This window comes from Somniosus microcephalus, chromosome 6 (assembly GCF_052327205.1).
Source record: "Somniosus microcephalus isolate GS21.2 chromosome 6, FLI_Smic_1.0, whole genome shotgun sequence".
Lineage (NCBI taxonomy): Eukaryota > Metazoa > Chordata > Chondrichthyes > Squaliformes > Somniosidae > Somniosus > Somniosus microcephalus.
In genome coordinates this window covers 92,279,207-92,304,515 of record NC_140992.1, presented here as the reverse complement: position 1 = coordinate 92,304,515, position 25,309 = coordinate 92,279,207, and the positions used below count along the sequence as shown (strand labels likewise).

Sequence of the window (25,309 nt, the reverse complement as noted above, 5' to 3'; positions counted from 1 at the left end):
GAGAGCGACTGGGGGGAAGAGGGAGAGCGACTGGGGGGAAGAGGGAGAGCGACTGGGGGGAAGAGGGAGAGCGACTGGGGGGAAGAGGGAGAGCGACTGGGGGGAAGAGGGAGAGCGACTGGGGGGAAGAGGGAGAGCGACTGGGGGGAAGAGAGAGAGCGACTGGGGGGAAGAGAGAGAGCGACTGGGGGGAAGAGAGAGAGCGACTGGGGGGAAGAGAGAGAGAGAGAGAGAGAGAGAGGGAGGGAGAGAGAGAGAGAGGCAGAGACAGAGACAGAGACAGAGACAGAGACAGAGACACAGAGACAGAGACAGAGGGAAGGAGAGAGAGAGAGGGAAGGAGAGAAAGGGGAAAGGGGTGGGGGGAAAGGGGTGGAGGAAAGGGGGGAAAGGGGTGGGGGGAAGGGGGGAAGGGGGTGTGGGGGGAAGGGTGGGGGAAGGAGGGGGTAGGGAGTAAGGGGGGGAAGGAGAAAGGGAGGGGGAGAGTTGCGCTGCCGGCGGCGGTTGGAGAAGGCTAGGCCCCAGGGCCTCAGGCTCCCGCACTGACATGGCCCAGCCGAGCGCACCGCCCCGGTCAGCCCGAGCTCCGCAGCCGCCGTTCGGCCGCAGGCCACAAAGCACCCGAGCCCAGCGCCGGGCAATGGCTCCGCAGAGCTCCATGCCACCCCACCAGACTTTAGAAAGATGGCGGCGGTGGCTACGCTCGGCTCAGGCCCGCCCGGCCCACAAAGCACCCGAGCCCAGCGCCGGCGATGGCTCCGCAGAGCTCCGTGCCGCCCCACCAGCCTTTAGAAAGATGGCAGCGGTGGCTACGCTCGGCTCAGACCCGCCCGGCCAGCCTTTAGAAAGATGGCAGTGATCGCGGGCCGCTTGTTGAGTGGGACGGGAGGTGCCTAGCTTGGGCGTGGCTGGGGAACAGAGGCCGAGGCTTCGAGGCCTGCAAAAACGGTAGGTAGGAAAATTAATGAGGTTAGAGAAAATTTTTACAAATTCATTAACTTTTTTTAAAAACAATTTAATTGTGTTTTAAAAGCAACTTTTTTTTTGCTGGAAATGTAGATTTGAAAATAAGCACGCAGAAAGTGGGAAAAAGAAATGAAGAGTTAGGAATCAAGATGGCGGCCACTCACCTCAGCTCAGAAGGATTAGGCCCGCCCACACACGCACCGATTGGTCAACCATCAGGTCACTCAACTGTAGGATTGGTCAATCATCACGTCACTCAACTCTAGGATGGCCCACCCGCACACGCAATGAATCCGCCCCTGTGACGCAGCGATTGGTCAACCGTCGCGTCGCTCGACTGTACGATTGGTCAACCTTCACGTCACTCAATGCTAATGAGCGGATAATGAGCGGAATTTTGAACGTTTTTTGGATACCGTCTGAACAATTTTTGTCTGACCAAAAAGTAAATACGCTTATGACCATTCCGGAATCATAAGCTTTCTTTTGATATAACACATGTGTAGGTACGCTCTATAACTTTTGAGTGTATAGAGGACATAGACAGACAGACAGACGGAAGGACAGACAGACAGACATACAGACAGAAGAGCTCTTTTATAGATGTAGATATATTCTCTTTTTTTTTAAATCCACACTTCAGTCTGAGCTTTTTCTTCCCTCCCACATGGCAGCTGTTCTTCATTCTTTCAGGGCCATTCACACTTCATCCAGAGCCATCCTTTGTTCCTTGAATATCTCTCAATGTCTCTCAATCTCTCCTGCTTTCTATCCTGTCACTGACCTTCTCTTTTGTTCTTTCATCCCCTCCCCATTTCCCAGCCCCTACTTGCTTTAAAATCTATCCCCTTTCCTGTTTTTTTCCAGTTCTGATGAAAGGTCTTTGACCTGAAACGTTAACTCTGTTTGTCTCTCCACGGATGTTGTCTGGCCTGCTGAGTTTTTCCAGTGTTTTCTGTTGTTATTAAAATGTCATGGACTGGTATAGAAAATAATCAAAAAAGCTAACAGAATGCTGGGCTTTATATCTAGAGGAGTAGATTTTTAAAAATTCATTCACGGGATGTGGGTGTCACTGGGAAGGCCAGCATTTATTGCCCATCCCTAATTGCCCTTGAGAAGGTGGTGGTGAGCCACTTTCTTGAACCGCTGCAGTCCATGTGGTGAAGGTACTCCCACAGTGCTGTTAGGGAGGGAGTTCCAGGATTTTGACGCAGCAACGATGAAGGAACAGCAATATAATTTCCAAGTCAGGATGGTGTGTGATTTGGAGGGGAACTTGGAGGTGGTGGTGTTCCCAGACTGCCCTTGCCCTTCTAGGTGGTAGAGGTTGCGGGTTTGGGAGGTGCTGTCGAAGACGTTTTGGCAAGTTTCTGCAGTGCATCTTGTAGATGGTACACACTGCAGCCACAGTGCGCCGGTGGTGGAGGGAGTTACTGTTTAAGGTGGTGGATGGGGCGCAATCAAGCAGGCTGCTTTGTCCTGGATGGTTTCAATCTTATTGATTGTTGTTGGAGCTGCACTCATCCAGGCAAGTGGAGAGTATTCCATCACACTCCTTACTTGTGCCTTGTAGATGGTGGAAAAGCTTTGGGGAGTCAGGAGGTGAGTCACTTGCCGCAGAATACTCAGCTTCTGACCAGCTCTTATAGCCACAGTATTTATGTGGCTGGTCCAGTTAAGTTTCTGGTCAATGGTGACTCCAAGGGATGTTGATGGTGGGGGATTCGGCGATGGTAATGCCATTGAATGTCAAGGGGATGTGGTTAGACTTTCTCTTGTTGGAGATAGTCATTGCCTGGCACTTGTGTGGTGCGAATGTTGCTTGCCACTTATCAACCCAAGCCTGAATGTTGTCCAGGTCTTGCTGCATGCGGGCATGGACTACTTCATTATCTGAGGAGTTGTGAGTGGAACTGAACACTGTGCAATCATCAGTGTATATCCCCACTTCTGACTTTATGATGGAGGGAAGGTCATTCATGAAGCAGCTGAAAATGGTTGGGCCTCAGACACTGCCCTGAGGACCACCTGCAGCGATATCCTAGGGCTGAGATGATTGACCTCTAACAACCACAACCATCTTCCTTTGTGCTAGGTATGACTCCAGCCAGTGGACAGTTTTCCTCCTGATTCCCGAGAATACAAGGGGGTAGAAGGATTAGATTACAAGGGGGTAGAAGTTATGTTACAGCTATACAAAGCCCTAGTTAGACCATACCTGCAGTAGTGTGTTCAGTTCTGGACACCACACCTTAGGAAAGATATATTGGTCTTGGAGGGAGTGCAGCGTAGATTTACCAGAATTATACCTGGACTCCAAGAGTTAAATTATGAGGAGAGATTACACAAACTAGAGTTGTATTCCCTGGAATTTAGAAGGTTAAGGTGTAATTTGATTGAAGTTTTCAAGCTATTCAAGGGAACTGTAGCATACTGGTAATGTCACTGGGCTAATAATCCAGAGGCCTGGACTAATGATCTCAGAGACATGAATTCAAATCCCATCACAGCAGCTGGGAAATTTAAATTCAGTTAATTAAATCAATCTGGAATAAAAAAAACAGTATCAGTAATAGACCAGAAACTTAACTGGATCAGCCACATAAATACTATGGCAACAAGAGCAGGTCAGAGGTTGGGTATTCTGTGGCGAGTGTCTCACCTCCTGACTCCCATCATCTTTTCACCATCTACAAGGCACAAGTCAGGAGTGTGATGGAATACTCTCCACTTGCCTGGATGAGTGCAGCTCCAACAACACTCAAGAAGCTCGACACCATCCAAGTCAAAGCAGCCCGCTTGATTGGCACCTCATCCACCACCTTAAACATTCACTCCCTCCATCACCAGCGTACCGTGGCTGCAGTGTGTACCATCTACAAGATACACTGCAGTAACTCGCCAAGGCTCCTTCGGCAGCACCTCCCAAACACGCGACCTCTTCCACCTAGAAGGACAATGGCAGCAGGTGCATGGGAACGTTCCCCTCCAAGTCACACACCATCCTGACTTGGAAGTATATCGCCGATCCTTCATAGTCGCTGGGTCAAAATCCTGGCACCCCCTACCTAACAGCACTATGCGAGTACCTTCACCACATGGACTGCAGAGGTTCAAGAAGGTGGCTCACCACCACCTTCTCAAGGGCAATTAGGGATGGGCATTAAATGCAGGCCTTGCCAGCAATTCCCACATCCCATAAACAATTTTTAAAAAACCATGAACCAGGATTGTTGTAAAAACCCATCTGGTTCACTAAAGGCAGACACGGTGGCATAGTGGTTAGCACTGTTGCCTCACAGCAACAGGGATCCGGGTTCGAATCCGGCCTCGGGCGACTGTCTGTGTGGAGTTTGCACATTCTCCCCGTGTTTGCGTGGGTTTCCTCCGGGTACTCCGGTTTCCTCCCACAGTCCAAAGATGTGCAGGTTAGGTTGATTGGCTATGATAAATTGACCCTTAGTGTTAGGGGGATTAAGTATGTGGGGTTACGGGGATAGGGTGGGATAGGTGCAGGCTCGATGGGATATGTGTCGGTGCAGGCTCGATGGGCCGAAATGGCCTCTATCTGCACGGTGAGGTTTCTGTGATTCTGTGAGGGAAGGAGATCTGCCCTCCTTACCTGGTCTGGTCTGGCCTACATGTGACTCCAAGACCCACAGCAGTGTGGTTAACTCTCTTAATAACCTAGCCACTCAGTTGTAACAAACCACTACGAAACACAATAATAAGAATGAAACCGGACGGACCACTCGGCCATGGCAACGGCACACCCCGCCCAGTCGACCCTGCAAAGTCCGCCTCAACAACATCTGGGGAATTGTGCCAAAGTTGGTAGAGCTGTCCCATAGGCGAGTCAAGCAACAGCCTGACATAGTCATAATGTCCCAAACACCTCCATCACCATCCTTGGGTATGTCCTGTCCCACCGGCAGGACAGAGACACCAGGGGGGGTAGGAGTGGCCCTGAGAGTCCTCAACATTGATTCTGGACCCTATGCAGTCTCATGGCTTCAGGTCAAGCATGGGCAAGGAAACCTCCTGCTGATTACCACCTACCGCCCACCCTCAGCTGATGAATCAGTAATCCTCCACCACTTGGAAGAAGCACTGAGAGTAGCAAGGGTACAGAATTTACTCTGGGTGGGGGACTTCAATAACCATCACCAAGAGTGGCTCAGTAGCACCACTACTGACCGAGCTGGCCGAGTCCTGAAGAACATAGCTGCCAGTCTGGGCCTGTGACAGGTGGTGAGAGAACCAACACGAGGAAAAAACCTACTTGGCCTCGTCCTCACCAATCTACCTGTCACAGATGCATCTGTCCATGACAGTATTGGTAGTAGTGACCACCGCACAGTCATTGTGGAGACGAAGTCCCATCTTCACATTGAGGACACCCTGCATCATGTTGTGTGGCACTACCACTGTGCTAAATGGGATAGATTCAGAACAGATCTAACAGCTCAAAACTGGGCATCCATGAGGTGCTGTGGGCCATCAGCAGCAGCAGAATTGTATTCCACCACAATCTGTAACCTCATGGCCAGGCATATTCCTCACTCTACCATTACCATCAAGCCAAGGGACCAACCATGGTTCAAAAAGGAGTGTAGAAGAGCATGCCAGGAGCAGCACCAGGCGTACCTAAAAATGTGGTGCCAACCTGGGGAAGCTGCAACACAGGACTACATGCATGCTATAAAGTGGAAGCAGCATGCTATAGACAGGGCTAAGCGATCCCACAATCAACAGATCAGATCAAAGCTATGCAGTCCTGCCACATCCAGTCGTGAATGGTGGTGGACCATTAAACAACTAACGGGAGGAGGAGGCTCCATGAATATCCACATCCTCAATGATGATGGAGCCCAGAATGTTAGTGCAAAAGACAAGGCTGAAGTGTTTGCAACCATCTTCAGCCAGAACTGCCGAGAGGATGATCCATATCGGCCTACTCCCGAGGTCCCCACCATCACAGAAGCCAGTCTTCAGCCAATTTGATTCACTCCACATGATATCAAGAAATGGCTGAGTGCACTGGATACAGCAAAGGCTATGGGCCCTGACAACATCGCGGCTATCGTACTGAAAACTTGTGCTCCAAAACTAGCCGCGCCTCTAGTCAAGCTGTTACAGTACAGCTACAACACTGGCATCTATCCGATAATGTGGAAAACTGCCCAAGTATGTCCTGTCCACAAAATGCAGGACAAATCCAATCCGGCCAATACCGCCCCATCAGTCTACTCTCAAACATCAGCAAAGTGATGGAAGGTGTCATCAACAGTGCTATCAAGTGGCATTTACTCACCAATAACCTGCTCACTGACGCCCAGTTTGGGTTCCGCCAAGGCCACTCAGCTCCCGACCTCATTGCAGCCTTGGTCCAAACATGGACGAAGGAGCTGAATTCCAGAGGTGAGGTGAGAGTGACTGCCCTTGACATCAAGGCAGCATTTGACCGAGTGTGGCATCAAGCAGCCCTAGTAGAACTGAAGTTAATGTGAATCAAGGAGAAAACTCTCCACTGGCTGGAGTCATACCTAGCACAAAGGAAGATGGTTGTGGTGGTTGAGGGTCAATCATCACAGCCCCGGGACATCGTTGCAGGAGTTCCCCAGGGCAGTGTCCTAGGCTGCTTCAGCTGCTTCATCAATGACCTTCCCTTCAACATAAGGTCAGAAATGGGGATGTTCACTGATGACTGCATAGTGTTCAGTGTCATTTGCAACTGCTCAGATAATGAAGCAGTCCATGCCCGTGTGCAACAAGACCTGGACGACGTTCAGGCTTGGGCTGATAAGTGGCAGGTAACATACGCACCACAGAAGTGCCAGGCAATGACTATCTCCAACAAGTGAGAGTCTAACCACAGCCCCTTGACATTCAATGGCATTACCATTGCAAATCCCCCACTGTCAACATCCTGGGGGTCACCAATGATCAGAAATTTAACTGGACCAGCTACATAAATTCTGTGGCAACAAGAGCAGGTCAAAGGCTAGGTATTCTGCAGTGGGTGTCTCACCTCTTGACTCCCCAAAGCCTTTCCACCATCTATAAGGCACAAGTAAGGAATGTGGTGGAATACTCTCCACTTGCCTGGATGAGTGCAGCTCCAACAACACTCAAGAAGCTCAACACCATCCAGGACAAAGCAGCCTGCTTGATTGGCACTCCATCCACCACCTTAAACATCCACTCCCTCCACCACCGGCGTACTGTGGCTGCAGTGTGTACCATCTACAAGATGCACTGCAGCAACTCACCAAGGCTTCTTCGGCAGCACCTCCCAGACCCGCGACCTCTTCCACCTAGAAGGACAAGGGCAGCAGGCGCATGGGAACACCACCACCTCCAAGTTCCCCTCCAAGTCACACACCATCCTGACTTAGAAATATATCGCCAATCCTTCATCGTCGCTGGATCAAAATCCTGGAACTCCCTACCTAACAGCCCTGTGGGAGTACCTTCACCACAGGGACTGCAGTGGTTCTAGAAGGCAGCTCACCTCCACCTTCTCAAGGGCAATTAGGGATGGGCAATAAATGCTGGCGTTGCCTGTGATGCCAATATCCCATAAATGAATTTTAAAAATATATTATGGGGAACGGATAGGCTAGATAGATAAAAACTTTTTCTGCTGGTTGGGGAGTCTAGGACTAGGGGACATAGACTCAAAATTAGAGCCAGATCTTTCAGGAGTGAAGTTAGGAAACCCTTCTACACGCAAAGGGTGATAGAGGTTTGTAACTCTCTTCCGCAAACGGCAGTTGCTACTAGGTTCATCGTTAATTTTTTTTCTGAGATTGATAGATTTTTGTTAACCAAAGATATTCAGGGATATGGGGCAAGCATCGGTATATGGAGTTAGCTCACAGATCAGCCGTGATCTCATTGAATTGTGGAACAGGCTTGAGGGGCTAAATGCCCTGCTCCTGTTCCTATGTTCCAAATAAAGAGACTTGGAGAAAGAGACAGAGGGGGTGATTTTCTCAATGGGAAGCTTTTGAAGGCGGGACTCCCACTTGTCTGGTTTCATTCCCGCCTCCATCAGCTTCTGGCCAACCAGCAGGATTTTTCCCTGATTGACCTTGTTAACTACATGTTAACAGGCAGTTAATAGGCTTTAATCCCTTCCCTCCTCCAAGGAAACGGGACCCGGCGTGGGGCGGCTTCCCGCCTCCAGGCAAGAGGGCACAGAGGTGGGTTGGGGGCGGGTTTGCCGCCCGCCCCCAAATCCTGCCACTTTCCTGGCAGTCCCGCCTCCATACCTGCCTCCTCGGGGCTGAGAAAATCACCCCCATCGAGTCAAATAAAAAAAGAGACAGAAAGATAGAGTCAAATAAAAACTCAGAGAAAGAGTCAAATAGAGAGAATCAGAAAGAGAGTCAAATAGAGATGGAGAAAGAAAGAGACAAATAAGAGAATCAAAAAGAATGAGAGAAAATGAGCGATAGATCAGAAAACCAAACAGTAAATCAGGAAGAGTGTAGCCTAGAATTTCAGGTCTGGTGAAGGTCAGTCTCGAATGATTAGAAACAAGTCGAAAGCTGACCACGGAGGGATTTTAACGGGGAGTGGGTTTCGGGCAACAGCTGCACCTCTTTTAACCCAGTGTTAATTACACTTGGGACAATGAAGTGCAAGTCACGTGCTTTGGGCACTCGAACGGCAGTCAGCCTCTAATATATGCTAATGAGCTCCCAGCAGCATCGGCGGGTGTACACATGGTAGACCCTAGGCTGCAGAAAAATGCCAGCAGACATTACAGGGTGGAAACCAGTCCCGCCCCATAATGTGCCCTCAAAAATGACAATACTCTCGAATTATGTCTGGAATTTGCTGCAGAATATGTAAATTTAGGACCATAGAGTCAGATATGGGGAGCTAAAGGAAAAATGAAACTGAGACAGAGAGAAAGTCATAATCAGAGAGACAGTGAGAAAGAAAGTCAAATAGTCAGAGACAGAAGGAGATATAGGGCCTGAATCTCCTCTCACTGGTGGTAGTGTTGCCAATTGGAGACTACCACAAACATGCTGTTTTTTGCTGCTGGAACTTTCATTGACTGGGGTGGTTTAGCAGCACTCACATTGCCCCTCATGGACTTACTGTAATGTATGTACCTTTAAGGGGAGAACTACTTTTAACAGCTCCTGTATACTGTAGTACCGGCAGTGACCACACCTGTATATAAACCCTGATTAGGGATCTGTACAGTTAGTTTTAGAGTAACCCTCATTCAGTAAACACCTGTTGATTGTTCCCTGCTGTCTCTTGTCTAATTATTGAAGGACACAACATCAAGATACACGGATCTAACATTGGCGACGAGCAGATTCAAACCTACCTGCAACCCTGCATCACCTCCCAGGGATTCGCTCCTGGAGAACAGTGGAAGAAGGCCGAGTCCAGAAGCACGGGTGTCGACCACGGGAAACCCCCCAGTCATCCAGCAGAGATTTGAGCATCGCAGGGGAGGCTGTCGAGAGCCAGGCTTGGTTCTCCAGTCACGGTGGTCCAGCAAAACGGGCTGGCAACAGGTACTGCGCAGACCCTTCCCAGACAGCGGCAGCTAGAGCCGACCGATGGCACAGGAAAAGGCCAAGCAGCGTCGACGGGGGAAAGAGAGAGGGTAGAGCGCACAGGGCACAGCCGGTGTTCAGGACCGAGCGGCGTCAATGAGAGAGAGCAGAGCGCAGCCGGTGTTCAAGGGCCGAGCAGCGTCAACGGGAGAGAGAGGCGTGAAGGAAAACGCGCAGAGAGCAGCCGGTGTTCAAGGTCCGAGCAGCGTCAGCGGGGAAGAAAGGAAAGCGCGGGAGACGCCATTTTAAGCCGCAACGGGGAAGAAGGGAGAGCGCGGGAGACGCCATTTTGAGCCAGTCTAACCACACCCAGGGATGCCGAAGAGTGGCAGTGTCACAGCAGTTGACAATGAAGTCGAAGATTGGACAACATATGTCGAACGCATAGAAGTGTACTGCAAGGTGAATGAAGTGCCAAATGACAGGAAAGCGCTGGTATTGTTGAATTCAATGGGTGCAAAAACGTATGGCTTACTGCGAAACCTAGTAACCCCAGAGAAGCCAGTGGAAAAGGATTTTGAAAACATAGTGTCAATCCTACAGGACCACTTAGACCCCACACTGCTGCTGATAGCGGAAAGATTTAAGTTTCACAAAAGGAACCAGCATAAAGATGAAAGTAATGCTGAGTATTTAACAGAACTGCGCAAGCTATCGAAACACTGCCAGTTTGGAACGGGACTAGCAGATACTTTAAGGGACAAGTTTGTGTGTGGGCTTCAAAGTGAAGGAACCCAGAAACAGCTTCTATCAGAAAAGGATCTTACGCTGGACAAGGCTTTCAGCATGGCAGTATCACACGAAGCAGCCGCACGGGGCGCTGCAGAGATAGAACGGAGACCGCAAGAATATGGCACAAATGAAATGTCATACGGAACAGTGAAGTGCTTTCGCTGTGGCAGAACAACACACGACCATAAGGATTGCTGGTTCAAAGACAAAGTGTGCAGACAGTATGGAAAAGTAGGACACATAGCAAGAGTCTGCAGGTCGGGAAAGAAAACCAGCAGCAAGAAATCTCCACAGGAGAAGTACAAGAAGGTACATAAGGTGACGGAGAGTAGTTCAGATGAACAGAAAAGTGATACAGACTCCGGAAGCAAGGAGCTGGGTTGCCTGAAACTACATAATGTGATCAAAACGAAGGATCACCAAACTATCTGGGTCACGCTCAAGATAGCAGGAGTCCAAGTGAAAATGGAATATGACACAGGATCAGCCCTAACAGTCATAAACCAAAGGGACTACAAGCGGCTATTCTCACATATACCCTTGAGAGATACAGGCATTGTCTTGAAGACGTACACGGGGCAAAAAGTCTACCCCAAAGGAAAAATAAGGGTGAACATTATATATAACGGCAAGGAAACACCAAAAATGGACCGATATGTATTGCCAGATGGAGGACCACCACTACTAGGACGTGAATGGATCCGGAAGATACAGCTAGATTGGCATGCCATACAAGCACTGACTGTAGATGCCAAAAAGGATGACGACGTCACACCTGGACGACTGTCAAAAATGCTAACTGACGCACAAGAAGTGTTCCAGCAGGGACTCGGAACACTAAAAGGCATAACAGCGATGATCAAAATAGAGGAAAATGCAAGCCCAAAGTTTTTTAAGGCCAGACCGGTACCTTATGCGATCCGCCCAGCCGTCGAAGCAGAGCTGGAAGGTTTGGAACGTTCAGGAGTACTGTCCAAAGTGGACTGCAGCGAGTGGGCTACACCCATCGTTCCTGTAATGAAGAAGTCGTTGAGTAATACGCCTGGGGAACCAAAGAAGGTTCGCATCTGTGGGGACTTTAAGGTGACAGTGAACCCAGTCCTTCACACTGTACAATATCCGCTTCCGCGGATTGAAGATATTTTCGCCTCGCTATCTGGAGGGAAACGCTTCACTAAGATTGATCTGGCCCAGGCGCACCTGCAAATGGAAGTAGAAGAAGCCTCGAAACAGTACCTCATGATCAACACTCATAAAGGTCTCTACCAATACAACCGGCTGGTGTTTGGGGTAGCATCAGCTCCGGCTATTTGGCAAAGGTCAATGGATCAAGTCCTGCAAGGGATTCCAGGGACCCAGTGTTATTTGGACGACATCCTGGTCACGGGCGAAAATGACAGTGATCACCTCGCCAACCTGGAGCAGGTGCTCACTAGATTGAAGGAATATGGGCTCCGAGCTAATCGCCACAAATGCGAGTTTTTCCAGAAGCAGATCTTGTATTGTGGCCATGTTATTGATAAAGAGGGGTTACATAAGTCCCCTGAAAAGATTGAGGCAGTAGTCAAGGCTCCAGCACCGGAAAATGTGTCACAACTGAGGTCGTTCCTCGGGCTGGTGAACTACTACCATAAGTTCTTGCCGAATTTGTCTACCGTACTACACCCACTGAACACCCTACTGCAAACGGGGGTACCATGGAAGTGGAATGACGAATGTAAACGAGCTTTCCAGAAGTGCAAAGAATTGATCACATCAAAAGAGGTGTTGGCTCATTTCAACCCAGCACTACCAATTCGGTTGCCGTGTGATGCATCACCCTATGGCATTGGAGCGGTGCTGTCGCACAAATTCCCGGACGGCTCGGAGAGGCCAGTAGCCTTTGCGTCTCGGTCACTAACCTCAGCCGAGCGTAACTATGCCCAGATTGACAGGGAGGCCCTCAGCCTAGTGTGGGGAGTGAAAAAGTTCAACCACTATCTGCACGAGCAGAAGTTCACCTTGCTGACTGACCACCAACCACTTGTCTCCATTTTTAATCCAAAGAAGGGCGTTCCGGTGATGACTGCGCAACGGCTACAAAGATGGTCCCTTTTTCTAGGGGCGCACCAATATGAAATCGAGTATAAGGGCACGAAACAGCATGGAAATGCTGATGGGCTATCACGCCTGCCACTGCCTACTGCAGAGGAAGCACCAGCAGTGGATCCTGTCGAAATATTTCATTCGACTATAATTGAATGCTTGCCAGTAACTAACGCTGGTATAGAGAAGGAGACCCGAAATGGCCCGACACTGTCTCGGGTATATGATTTGACAGTGAAGGGATGGCCAGCACATGGCGACTCACTGTTGCCAGCATTCTCATCCAGAAGAGAACAGCTGTCAGTATGCCAGGGGACCTTGATGTGTGGATCCCGAGTGGTAATTCCACCCAAGTTAAGGGAGAGAGTGCTCAATGAGCTTCACGAAGGTCAGCTGAGAGGGGTGAAAATGAAAAGCCTTGCTCGGGCTTATGTGTGGTGGCCGGGGATCGATCAGCAAATCGAGGACCTGACAAAGAGCTGCTCAGGATGCCAGAAGGTCCAAAATGCACCACCACATGCCCCTCTACACCCATGGGAGTGGCCCTCATCTCCATGGCAACGGGTGCATATTGATTTTGCTGGTCCATTCATGGACTCAATGTTCTTAATAGCCGTGGATGCGCACTCGAAATGGCCTGAGGTGATCAAAATGTCCTCCACCACCACGGAGAAAACGATTGCAGGCCTACAGACCATATTTGCCAGGAACGGCTTGCCAGAGCAGATTTGCTCTGATAACGGACCACAGTTTGTGTCCGAAGAGTTTCGAAGATTTATAAAAAGGAATGGGGTAAGGCATTACACATCCGCCCCGTATCATCCAGCCACAAATGGATTGGCTGAGAGGTTCGTACAAACCTTTAAAAAAGCAGTAAAGGCCATGTGCGATGACGACATTCCACTGCAGCATAAGGTGGACAATTTCCTGTTAGCCTACAGAAATGCGACACATGCAGTCACCAACCAGACCCCGGCCATGATGTTCTTTAACCGAAGGTTGAGATCTCGTCTGGATTTGCTCAGACCAAATGTACGAAGAGATGTTGAGAATAAGCAATTCCAGCACATCAATGAGAGGCCGACCAGGAGCTTCAATGTAGGGCAACCAGTCTTGGCCCGCGGCTACCGAACAGAGAAATGGCAACCAGGAACGATATGCACACGGCAGGGGCCACTAATGTACACAGTGGATGTTGGGGAGAACATTGTGAGACGCCATGTTGACCAGATCCTAGAGTCACAGGAACGAGTCAACCCCATGTCTCGCCCATACGTACCTGGTGATGAACCCGACGTACAGGTAGCATCTACCCCAGAAACAGTAGCATCGGAAGTGGATGAACCAACCGACGACAGGGGACCAGAATCGCCTCCGCACCAAGAGCAAGACACTCGGGAAAGGCGCTATCCAGAAAGGATCAGGAAGCCTCCCCAAAGACTGAATATATAAATAGACTATTTTCAGTTAATGTCACATGTTAAAAGTGTTAATTGTAATTAGTTTGATATTTAGTTGTTAAATGAGTGTTATGGCACTGTTAATCTAAAAGGGGAGGAATTGTAACGTATGTACCTTTAAGTGGAGAACTACTTTTTACAGCTCCTGTATACTGTAGTACCGGCAGTGACCACACCTGTATATAAACCCTGAGTAGGGATCTGTACATTTAGTTTTGGAGTAACCCTCATTCAGTAAACACCTGTTGATTGTTCCCTGCAGTCTCTTGTCTAATTATTGAAGGACACAACATCAAGATACACGGATCTAACACTTACCACCACTGAGAGCCAGGGAAATCCATTACTGATACAGCCTTGAAGATGGCAGAAGGAACAGCAGACTCCAACATTTGGAAGGGCTCCTAGATTTTCTGATGTATTCATGGAGGTATTGTTGGCAGAAGTGAGGGCTAGGGAGGACCATTTGATAGGCAGTGAAGGCAGGAAACCCCATTAGAGAGGGTTGCAGACTGTCTAGAGGGAGGTGACAGAGGCAGTCATTGCAACCTCCGCCATCCCAAGAACTGTTACACAGTGCAGAAAGAGGATCAGTGATATCACAAGTGTAGCCAAAGTCAGTCACGCCACTGGTGCCAATACACATCCTCTACTACTTATACAACTTCATTTACCTTACCTATAATATGCTCTCACTCAGCATCTGGATATCAGGGAAACGTGGCGGATCTGGCTTCTGGCTTGCTTTAAAGGGAACTGAAGCTTTATTTGGGAGGAGACTGCATGTACAGTTTTATTTTGTGGCGGATTTAAGGCAGCAGCCTTTAACAACACATTCACTCTGTTTACCATCGCAAATCAGAGTCAGTTAGTCAGGGGCAGAAAGATATAGGGAAAGTCACATTACAGGAAAGATGTGAATGCACTGGAGAGGGTCGGGAAGAGATTTATGAGGATGTTGCCAGGACTGGAGAATTTTAGCTATGAGGAAAGATTGGATAGGCTGGGGTTGTTTTCTTTGGAACAGAGGAGGCTGAAGGGAGATTTAATTGAGATGTATAAAATTATGAGGGGCCTAGATAGAGTGAATAGGAAGAACCTATTTCCCTTCGCAGAGAGGTCAATAACTGGGGAGGTGGAGTAGCTGTACTTATTAGGGATAACATAATGGCAGTAGAAAAAAGGGACGTAGATATTCGCAAGACAAAAATAGAATCCATATGGATAGTGATAAAAGATAATAAAGGATCAATCACACTAATAGGCATAGTCTACAGACCCCCTAATAGTGAAAGAGAGGTGGAAGAAGAACTATACAAGTTAGAGAAATTAGTAAAAATCATAGAATAATAATCATGGGGGATTTCAACTACCCAGATATTAATTGGACAGGAGAGGTAGGTAAAGGGGATCAGAGAATGGAGTTCCTACAATATCTATAGGACTCCTTTCTAATCCAACATGTAAAAAGCACAACAAGGGAGGATTCACTATTGGATCTAGTTATGGGGAATGAGCCAGAGCAGATAAGAGAAGTAAAAGTAGGGGAACATATAGGCAATAGTGACCATAATATAATACGCTTTAAGATGACAATAGAGGAGGACATAAGAATGACAAAAACCAAGTTAATAGATTGGAGAAAAGCTGATTTTGAGGGGCTGAGAATAGACCTTGGGAAGATAAAATGGTCAACAATATTGGCAGACAACAATGTAGAATGACAATGGGAAGCATTTAAAATGGTGTTCAATAGAATGCAGGAAAAATATATTCCGTTAAAAGGAAAGAACAAACTAAACACTAATGAGACTCCATGGGTGAATAAAGACTTAAGTAAACAATTGAGGGTAAGGAAAGAGGCATACATTAAATACATAGACAGCAGAGGAGTACATGATAAGAGAGACTATGAAGGGATTAGGAAAGAAGTAAAAAAATTAAGAAGGCAAAGAGGAACTATGAAATTAAATTATCAAGAAACATAAAACAAAATAGTAAAATATTTTACAGGCACATCAATAAAAAAATGAAGTTTGGGATGGAAATAGGGCCATTAAGGGATGGACAGGACAATACCACAGATAACGATAGGGAGATGGCAGAAATATTAAATCAGTATTTACCAGGGAGATAGAACAGGTGGACATGGCATTGGATGATGAAATGAGTAATGAGAAAAGTGCATTTAAAATAAAAAGAGAGGATATATTTAATAAACTAATCAAACTCAAAGAGGATAAAACCCCTGGTCCGGATCGATTGTATCCATGCATTTTAAAAGAATCTAGGGAAGAGATAGCAGAGGCATTACTACACATATTTAATAATTTGTTAGAAAAAGGTGTAGTGCCAGAGAACTGGCGGATAGCTAACGTAATACCTATATTTAAGAAGGGGGATAGAACATGTCCAGGGAATTATAGGCAAGTCAGCTTAACATCAGTGGTAGGAAAAAAAATGGAATCCCTACTAAAGGAGAAAATAGAAGAACATTTAGAAATGAAAAGTATAATAATGAATAGTCAGCATGGATTTCAAAAGGGAAAATCTTGCTTGACCAGCCTTATTGAATTTTTTGAAGAGGTAACAGAGAGAGTAGACAATGGTAATGCAGTAGAGGTAATTTATCTGGATTTTCAAAAGGCCTACGATAAGGTACCCCATAATAGACTAATGAACAAGGCCAGAGAATGCGGGGTCAGGGGACAATTAGCAGAATGGATAGCTGGCTGGCTTCAAGACAGAAAGCAGAGAGTGGGAGTAAAGGGTAGCTATTCACAGTGGCAGAAGGTGGGTAGTGATGTTCCACAAGGATCAGTGCTGGGACCACTGCTCTTCATAATTTAGACTTTGGAATCAAAAACACAATTTCTAAATTTGTGGATGATACCAAATTGGGAGGGATAGTCAATACTGAGGAGGACTGCAACAAATTACAGGAGGACATTAATAAACTTGCAGAGTGGGCAAATAATTGGCAAATGAAGTTCAACACAGACAATTGTGAAGTATTACATTTTGGTAGGAAGAATAGGGAGGGTGCGAGACTAGGTGGGGTAGAGGAACAAAGGGATCTTGGAGTACAAATACACAATCACTAAAAGTTGTGCCAGAGGTTAGCAAGGCCATTAAAAATGCAAGCCAAGCACTAGGGTTTATTTCTAGTGGGATAGAATTGAAAAGTAGGGAAGTTATGCTAAACTTGTATCGAACCTTGGTTAAACCACACTTGGAGTACTGCATACAGTTCTGGTCGCCATATTATAAAAAGGCTATAGAGGCACTGGAGAGGGTGCAGAAAAGATTTACAAGGATGGTACCAGAAATGCAAGGGTATACATATCAGGAAAGGATGAACAGGCTGGGTCTCTTTTTTCTTGAAAAAAGGCTGAGGGGTGACTTAATAGAGGTCTATAAAATTATGAAAGGTTTTGATAGAGTGGATAGAGAGAGAATGTTTCCACTTGTGAGGAAGAGCATAACTAGAGGCCATCAATATAAGATAGTCACCAAGAAATCCAGTAGGGAATTCAGAAGAAACCTCTTTACCCAAAAAGTGGTGAGAATGTGGAACTCGCTACCACAGGAAGTGGTTGAAGCAAATAGTATAGACACATTTAAGGGGAGGCTAGATCAACATATGAGGGAGAAGGGAATAGGGTGTTATGCTGATAGATTTAGATGAGAAAAGATGGGAGAAGGCTCAAGTAGAGCATAAACACCGGCATGGACTGGTTGGGCCGAATGGCCTGTTTCTGTGCCGTATATCCTATGTAATCCTATGTAACTAGGGGGCAGAGTTTTAAAGTAATTGGTAGAAGGTTTAGAGGGGAGTTGATGAGACATTTTTCACCCAGAGGGTGGTGGGGGTCTGGAACACACTGCCTGAAAGGGTGGTAGAGGCAGAAACCCTCATCACATTCAAAAAGTATTTGGATATGCACTTGAAGTGCCGTAACATACAAGGCTATGTACCAAGAGCTGGAAAGTGGGATTAAACTGGATAACTTTTATTCGGCTGGCACAGACTGGCCTCTTTCTGTACCATAAATTTCTATGAAGTAAGAGACAAAGAGAGAGAGAGAGAGAAACAGAGTGAGAAAGTCAATTAGCTAGAGAGGGGGAAGTCGACTTTCCACTTGGCTATTCTGGCAGAAGTGTGACAGAGTGTGAGTTCTGCTGGTGACAAGGATCTGTGCTTGACCTTGTCTGATTTTCAGAGTCAGACTGTCATATTTTTGGCAGGCTCCCCAGCCTCCACTGGAGAGTTCACTTGGAGAGGGCAGAGATTGCCTGCAGCAGACTGCAGTATGTAGAGTCGTGCCACAGTGCTTGATGTTGGAACCATTACTATTTCTTATTTCCAAAAATGATTTGGACTCAGCAACTCACTGCAGTGTGATCAGATTTGCTGATGATGCCAAACTGGGAGGGGCCGTGAAATTGGAGAAAGCAGGTTGAATATTACAGAATGAGTTTGACATAATGCAGACAGTTACAAAGTACTGCCCATAGTGAATTAAGCAACATATTCAACAAGTGATGTTGAAATAGCTAAGGAGAAGCTGAAAGAGACCTAGGAATCTAAATAGACTCAACACTAAACATGTCGAACCAATGTAGAGCAGCAATCAACAAAGACAATAGAATATTGAACTACCTTGCCTTCAGTTCCCTTTAAGGGAAGCCAAAAGCCAGATCTGCCAGATTTCCCTGACAGTAGAATACAAGTTAGAGTAGGTTGTGATCAAGTTGTACAGTGCTCTGGTCAGACCTTCTCGAGTACTATGCCCACTGCTGGTCACTGAGACACAAGGGGGACATTCACGTACTGAAGGCAGTGCGGAGAAAGGCCACAAAGCTGATCCCTAGTGAGAGGTAGCATATTAAGTGAGTGGTAGCCTTTGCGGTTGCGGTACATCTCAGGATTGATATGCGGTGCCCGCAAAGCCACGTGTGTGCAGTCGATGGCACGCTGCACCATAGGGAAGCCCGATATCCTGGAAAAGCCACATGCGCACTGCTCTAGCTTCCCTCTGTTCAGAGTGAAGAAAATGAAATTTCTTCTCCAGGAGTACAGAGCCTCTGTGACCGGATGCAGCAATTGACGGCAAACTGGGAAATGTTAGTTATGTCTCCTGCTCCAGACTGGAAGGATCTGGTGGTGAAAAAAATTGAGGGTTACGGTGACCTTGAGAGCCATTGGCAATGCCGTCGTCACCCTGCTCTGTGGCTGCAGGTCTGGTTCCAAGAGGTGGCAGAGTTCTGTGATCACCTCCTTGGTGAAGCAAAGCCTCCTAATATACTGCTCCTGGCTTAAGTGCAGGTAGGAGAAGTGCTCCCTCCTGCCCTTGCTCCTCCTCCCTCTGTGAACAGTTTGACCTCTTTTTTCCTGCCTCTGCTCCATCTCCCTGTCATGCTCCAGCGTGAGGAGGACTGCAAGTGGAGCCCGCATGACTGGGAGCAAGTGGTCTGAGCAGAACCCTTGGAATCAGAAGCAAGGCGTTCTCCACTTGCAGCACCACTCGTGTCACCTAACCAACTTTAAATAACTGCAGAAAGCTCCAAACAGTTGCACAAACTTACACAGAGCCAGTAGAAATCAAAAAGCAAGTCACCTGCAAGTTGTTGATGACCCCTTTAAATACTGCTGGTGCGTTCAGCTGTTCATGTTTTGGAGAGGGTGTTGAATGGAGCAGCGGTGTCGAAAATGGCAGATCGTGTGTCAATTAGTGTTGCACACTGATTGACATCACGATCTGCCTCATTACCATTTTTCTAGTAAATGCAGGCTGACCCGCCCAAAATGGCGGCGGCCGCAGGACGCGCAGAAGTGAGGCGGCCACCATGTTTTTGCCAAAATCAGCCTTAACATGGTGCTAAATTTCATGGCCAGGATGTTTTGTGTTCCACACAGTCTCCATCCCTTTACTTTCTGCTTTTTATAAATGTCTTTGACATAAAAGGCACCTGTTCAATGGCTCCAACACTAACAGCGAAGTCACATGCAACAGCCACTTTACACATATTCTTTATGTGGCTCCCAAAAATAATTATTTCAGTTTTGAAAATAACGCCAGGGTACTCAATCTCCCTTTTTTTCTGTCTGAATACTATTACTACTTCCTGTCTGTCAGCTCAACCATCTTTATAAATAGCACACAATGGGAGTTCCATGATATTTAAACATCACTGGTTATGACTAAGGTCTTAATAGTGGCTACATTAAATTCACAACTTGACTGTTTTTTGTGTGTGTTATTTATACCACAGATCAAAATATAGGCACATTACCCATTTTATATTTTGTAAAAACAGTAAAAAGCGATCACCCACCTCTGATATAGCCAGAGGATAATTTATGCTCAGGAGTGCAAATTGGTTTTTAATCAGCACTAAGGTCAATTGAAAGAGCATTTCAGACCCTGGGGTGTTGTGCAGATTACTTTCAAAACTGAAATAATAATTGTGTCTCCACTTCTGAAAGTATACCTTTTATTTTCATAATACATCTAGCAATTTATTTTAAATTGAGAGATTGGCAAAAATATACATTGTCAAAATTCAGCACTTAAATACAATACAGGCATATTTTTGAAACCATTGATGTGAAATAACATGGTGGATAATACTTCCTTAATGAGACCTTATTTAAAAAAATCCTTAACTGCTTCCTAATAACATGACAAAGCGTAACTGGCTTCTGTATGTGTATCGAGATAATTCAAATAAACTCAAGATATGCAGTCCCCTTTACTGTTGATCTATTGCTTGTTAAAGGTTATATTGTTCATTTTTGATGGAAATAGATTGAACATGTATTCATAATGGTATCTCAAGTGTGTTTTTATACAAAGTGAAATAAATAGTACCCCATCCAGATGGGCAAGTTGATCTGTTATAGAAAATATGGGATATTTACAAAGATACTAATTGCTCATTAAACTATTTGTTCATTGACAATGTAAACTAGATGTATTTGATTACATTGCCTTTACATATTTAACTTATGCACTTTACAAAATTTGGCAAAAGTATATATTTAGCTAATAATGAATGATAATATATATGTGTATGTTCATCACATCAGGTCATTTTGTACCTGGGGTAGATGATTTTTTTTTCCAACACATTTACAATTTCACCAGAAATAGCGATCTTAGGAAATATTTTTGTTGTGGTCCAATGTTGCCATTGTATTGCAACCAACTGAGATGTTCCCTCATGATGAAGGGAACACTGGGGCACACTCTAAACCAGTACCAATCTAAAATGATGTACAGCCCACAGTGCTGAGTTCCCTCCCTCGTCATACCTTCTTAAAGGAATGCACAGACGCCACTCATTTATTACCTTTTAGTATTAACAAAAAGTTGATGGGGCAATTAACTCTGCTAACATTGAATGGGTTAAAAATGAAGTTTAATAACTTTGCTTTGCAACAGTTATACAGAAGTGATGCAAAAATATTGAGACTGCTTCCCAAAATACAGTTCAGTGACCACACCTGAATTAAAAGACAGGTTTGGGTTTGCACTGATGCAAAATGTGTGCATAATATATTAAAACATTTCTTGGTGTGATAAATACCCTGACATGGCAGGGAGGATACCATTAGATCATTCCTTAGACTGGTAGATGAGAAATAAGTAAATAATGGGAAAAAAAAATTAATAACTGGCAGTTGGATCAGCAGTGGGACGAGAGGTTGCAGAGGGAACAACTAAAACTCCAAATAAAAATTGTTCCATTCATGAATTATAAATCATAATCTACAATTGGCTCATTGTGAATGCACTTTTTTTTCTTAAAGTAAATCCCTATCCTAAATTACTAATGAATATTTTTGAAATGCTGACAAGTAATGGACATTTTAAAAATGATAATATTGAGAGCTTCAAGTTTATTGACTAATGCCACTCTTCCACTTACAAAAAAAGGACTTTCCACACATTTTGTATTTGATCTCAGTATGTGGGCTACTTTGCTAGTTACCCAGAGAATGTGGTGAGGGGCACCCAAGGGCCAAGCACATATTGTGGCACTCTTGCCACATGTAGTCCAGACCAGGTAGGAGTAGTTGCACTTCAACAGTCCAGCAACTTTCCATCGTTGTTTTTTTTGGGCTGCAACATAAATTACCAGATTTATGGAGCTTAATTTCATGCCTTGCAATGGTGAGATTTGAACTCGCAACTTTTGAATTGGGCGTCCAGTACCATAACCAGCAGGCTACTGTACCTCCGAGAATGCCATTCAAACCTCACCCCTGCTATTTGCATGACGTTATTTAGTGGCACAGTCCATACAAAAGACATCATGTTGAGAGTAAAGTTAAACGATTAACATTCAGGATTTTCCCATTGATAGAGACTGAATTAAAACAGAATTCTGATAGCTGTCAGAATTTGAAAACAAAAACATAGTTTTATTTAAACTTGTTGGATAAATTACATATTTTGGGCTCCCATCAACTGACCAAAGCACTGCCCAGTATAGTTCTGAGCCATAGAGACAAGGAAATCTAATGCTCATTCCCTACTGTGTGCTATAATTGTCCTCAGTGTGCCTGGGGAGAAAGGGGAGGGGGAAATAAATAAATAGTCAGCTAGAACTCCTACTCCTGATTGTTATCCAGTGACTCCTGCTGGAAAAGGTGTGTGAGGAAGTCCAATGCTGAAAAGAAGGCTGTGATGGCACTCTACCAGACACTTGCCACTTGCACACATAAAAGCCGGAATTTTCAGGTGTCCATGCGGGCACGATTGGAGGCGGGTCAGAAGGGAAATTTGAAATACCTTGGAGTGGGTCAGGAACCCGCCATCATCCTGCCCCCCACACACCTTTCCTTCGGGCGCATTTGCCAGCACGGCAGCGACTCGAACGGCAGAGGCGGCTGAGGTAATTCAGATGATTATCGTTCCTTCATGTCCACATACGTGTTGTGCTGCTGATTTACAGTAATGTTCATGCCTTACCGTTCTGCTCTTCTTTGAGTTGTACGATTTCTGCCAGAGTGTTCACCAGGTGCTTGAATAGTTAACATGGAGTTCCTTCATTCATTGACTAATTGCCTTGTTTGTTGTTTCTTTAGCACATTTGGGGCCATCTTCTCCATCAAAGATCTTATTATAATACTCCATTATGAAGGTTACCAGTACATACTTGGCCTGGTTGTTTCTTAGTTTTCATTGAGCGTATCCACAAATACTGTGCACTTCACAGCTGCTTCAATTAACTTTTAAATGAACTCAGTTAAGTTGCTCCTTCGCTGTTTCAGAAACATAAAAAGATCGCCATTGCAGGTGTGTCATGACTGGCTGCTAACTTTTCATTATGACCAATCAAAGTTTGTTAACTTATTTTGGGAATTGCTGATCCAGAAAAAAAATCTGTTATTGAGCAAGCAGTATCCATAATAAAAGAAAAGACTTACATTTTATATATATATATATATGAGGGATAGAATAGAAAAGCAGCAAAGTTATGTTAAACTTGTATACAACCTTGATAAGATCATGCTACTGTGCACAGTTCTGGTCTCTATAATATAAAAAGGATATCAAGGCACTGGAGAAGGTGCAAAAGCGATTTACCAGGTTGATACTAGAATTGAGAGGTTATACGTATCAGGAAAGGTTGAACAGTCTGGCACACTTTTCTCTAGAAAAGGTAAGTCTGAGAGGTGACCTGATTGAGGTCTTTAAGTTTATGAAAGGGTTTGATAGGGTAGACATAGAGAAGATGCAGGAAACTCTCTTTTAACTGGCACCTAAATTCTGGAAATCTCTCTTAACCGGCAAAATTCAGGAGTAGGTTCAGGTAAGTTTTACTATACATTAGTGGCCGTGTAACCAGGGTTCCTGGATCTGTGGCTGTGTAACAGGGACTCCTAGGTCTGTGGCCGTGTAACGGGGACTCCTGGGTCTGTGGCTGTGTAACAGGGACTCCTAGGTCTGTGGCCGTGTAACGGGGACTCCTGGGTCTGTGGCTGTGTAACCGGGACTCCTGCACAAGTGCCATGTAACCGGAGCTCCTGCACCTGGGGCCATGTATGGGGCTCTCATACCTTGGTAAGTATACCTCTCTGTAATCTGGACTTTTTGATCAACCGGCACCACGCCGGTCCCGTCAGTGCCGGATAAAAAAGAGTTTCCTGTATTTCCACTTGTGGAGGAATCCAAAATTAGTGGCCATAAATATAAGTTAGTCACTAATAAAACCAATAGGGAGTTCAGGAGAAACCTCTTTACCCAGAGAGTGCTTAGAATATGGAACTCGCTAAATTCAAATGCTCGGTAACTATGAAATCTAGCAAAGTACCAAACAAGTCATGAAAGTCTAGCGATGGAACAGGAAATTGTGTAACATTACTCAGCTTTTCCGTTTAAAAAAATGTCTTTGTGAATTGAATGATGTTACAAAACACGCAGATATTTTTAAGGTCAATTTATTTTCCATCTGTGGAATTTACAATAACTGTGTAGTATCAAACCAATGTATAAATTTCAGTTCTAACGAAGGGTCATCGACCTGAAATGTTAACTCTGTTTGTCTCTCCACAGATGCTGCCTGACCTGCTGAGCATTTCCAGCATTTTCTGTTTTTATTTCAGATTTTCAACATCTGTAGTATTTTGCTTTTGTATAAATTTCATTGTATAGATCTGAAAATTAAACTTTTCAATGTTATCTATTACATGTATTTTTGTTATATAGTACTGTTTTTTAAATGAGGTGTTTTACATTATTTCTGGAAATCATATTCTGTGTCTTTAGTGAACAATAACAAGTATTTCGCTCCCAATTCCTTCCACTTTGAAGCTTAGTTCAGGAGAATACAGCCAGGCTGCTTACAATCCATCATAACAAAATGCAAGGCATGTATGATTGCATGTTACATGAAAGTTCCTATTCATCAAAATTTAATATTCAAGATTTCATGTGAGTTCATTAAATGCTTGGAGCTCAAACAGACAAAGAAGAATTACCTTATTTCACTTCAGACCCTGGATGATCCATAAAAGTTTATTGCTTTTTGCCTCTATTTTTCAGTAGGGCTAGAAATTCCGTAGCATTGGGGAGCTACCTTTTGAAAAGTAGCACCAGGCGCTAATGATTCTCTCCTACTGGGAAATTCAGCTTTAGCGCTCCAAGATTGTAATGCAGGATATTAGCTCTGATGATGTGGAATCTGTATGGGTAGAATTGAGAAATACTAAGGGGAAGAAAACGTTAGTGGGAGTGGTATATAGACCTCCAAACAGTAAGGTGGAGGTTGGGGATGGCATTAAAAGGGAAATTAAAGAAGCATGCAATAAGGGCACAGCAGTCATCATGGGTGACTTTAATCTACATATAGATTGGGCTAACCAAATCAGTAACCAATACTGTGGAGGAGGAATTCCTGGAGTGTTTACGGGATGGTTTCCTGGACCAATATGTCGAGGAACCAACCAGAGATCAGGCC

The 25,309-nt window shown here is 45.4% G+C and overlaps 1 long non-coding RNA gene across 1 annotated transcript; it reads left to right on the top strand.

Annotated features, from left to right (window-relative positions):
• The first annotated feature begins 22,510 nt into the window (after nt 1-22,510).
• On the top strand, nt 22,511-24,531 carry LOC147115880 (uncharacterized). Its single transcript, XR_015078592.1, has 2 exons — nt 22,511-22,741; nt 24,406-24,531. It is a non-coding gene; the product is annotated as an uncharacterized LOC147115880 (long non-coding RNA).
• Nucleotides 24,532-25,309: the final 778 nt, after the last annotated feature.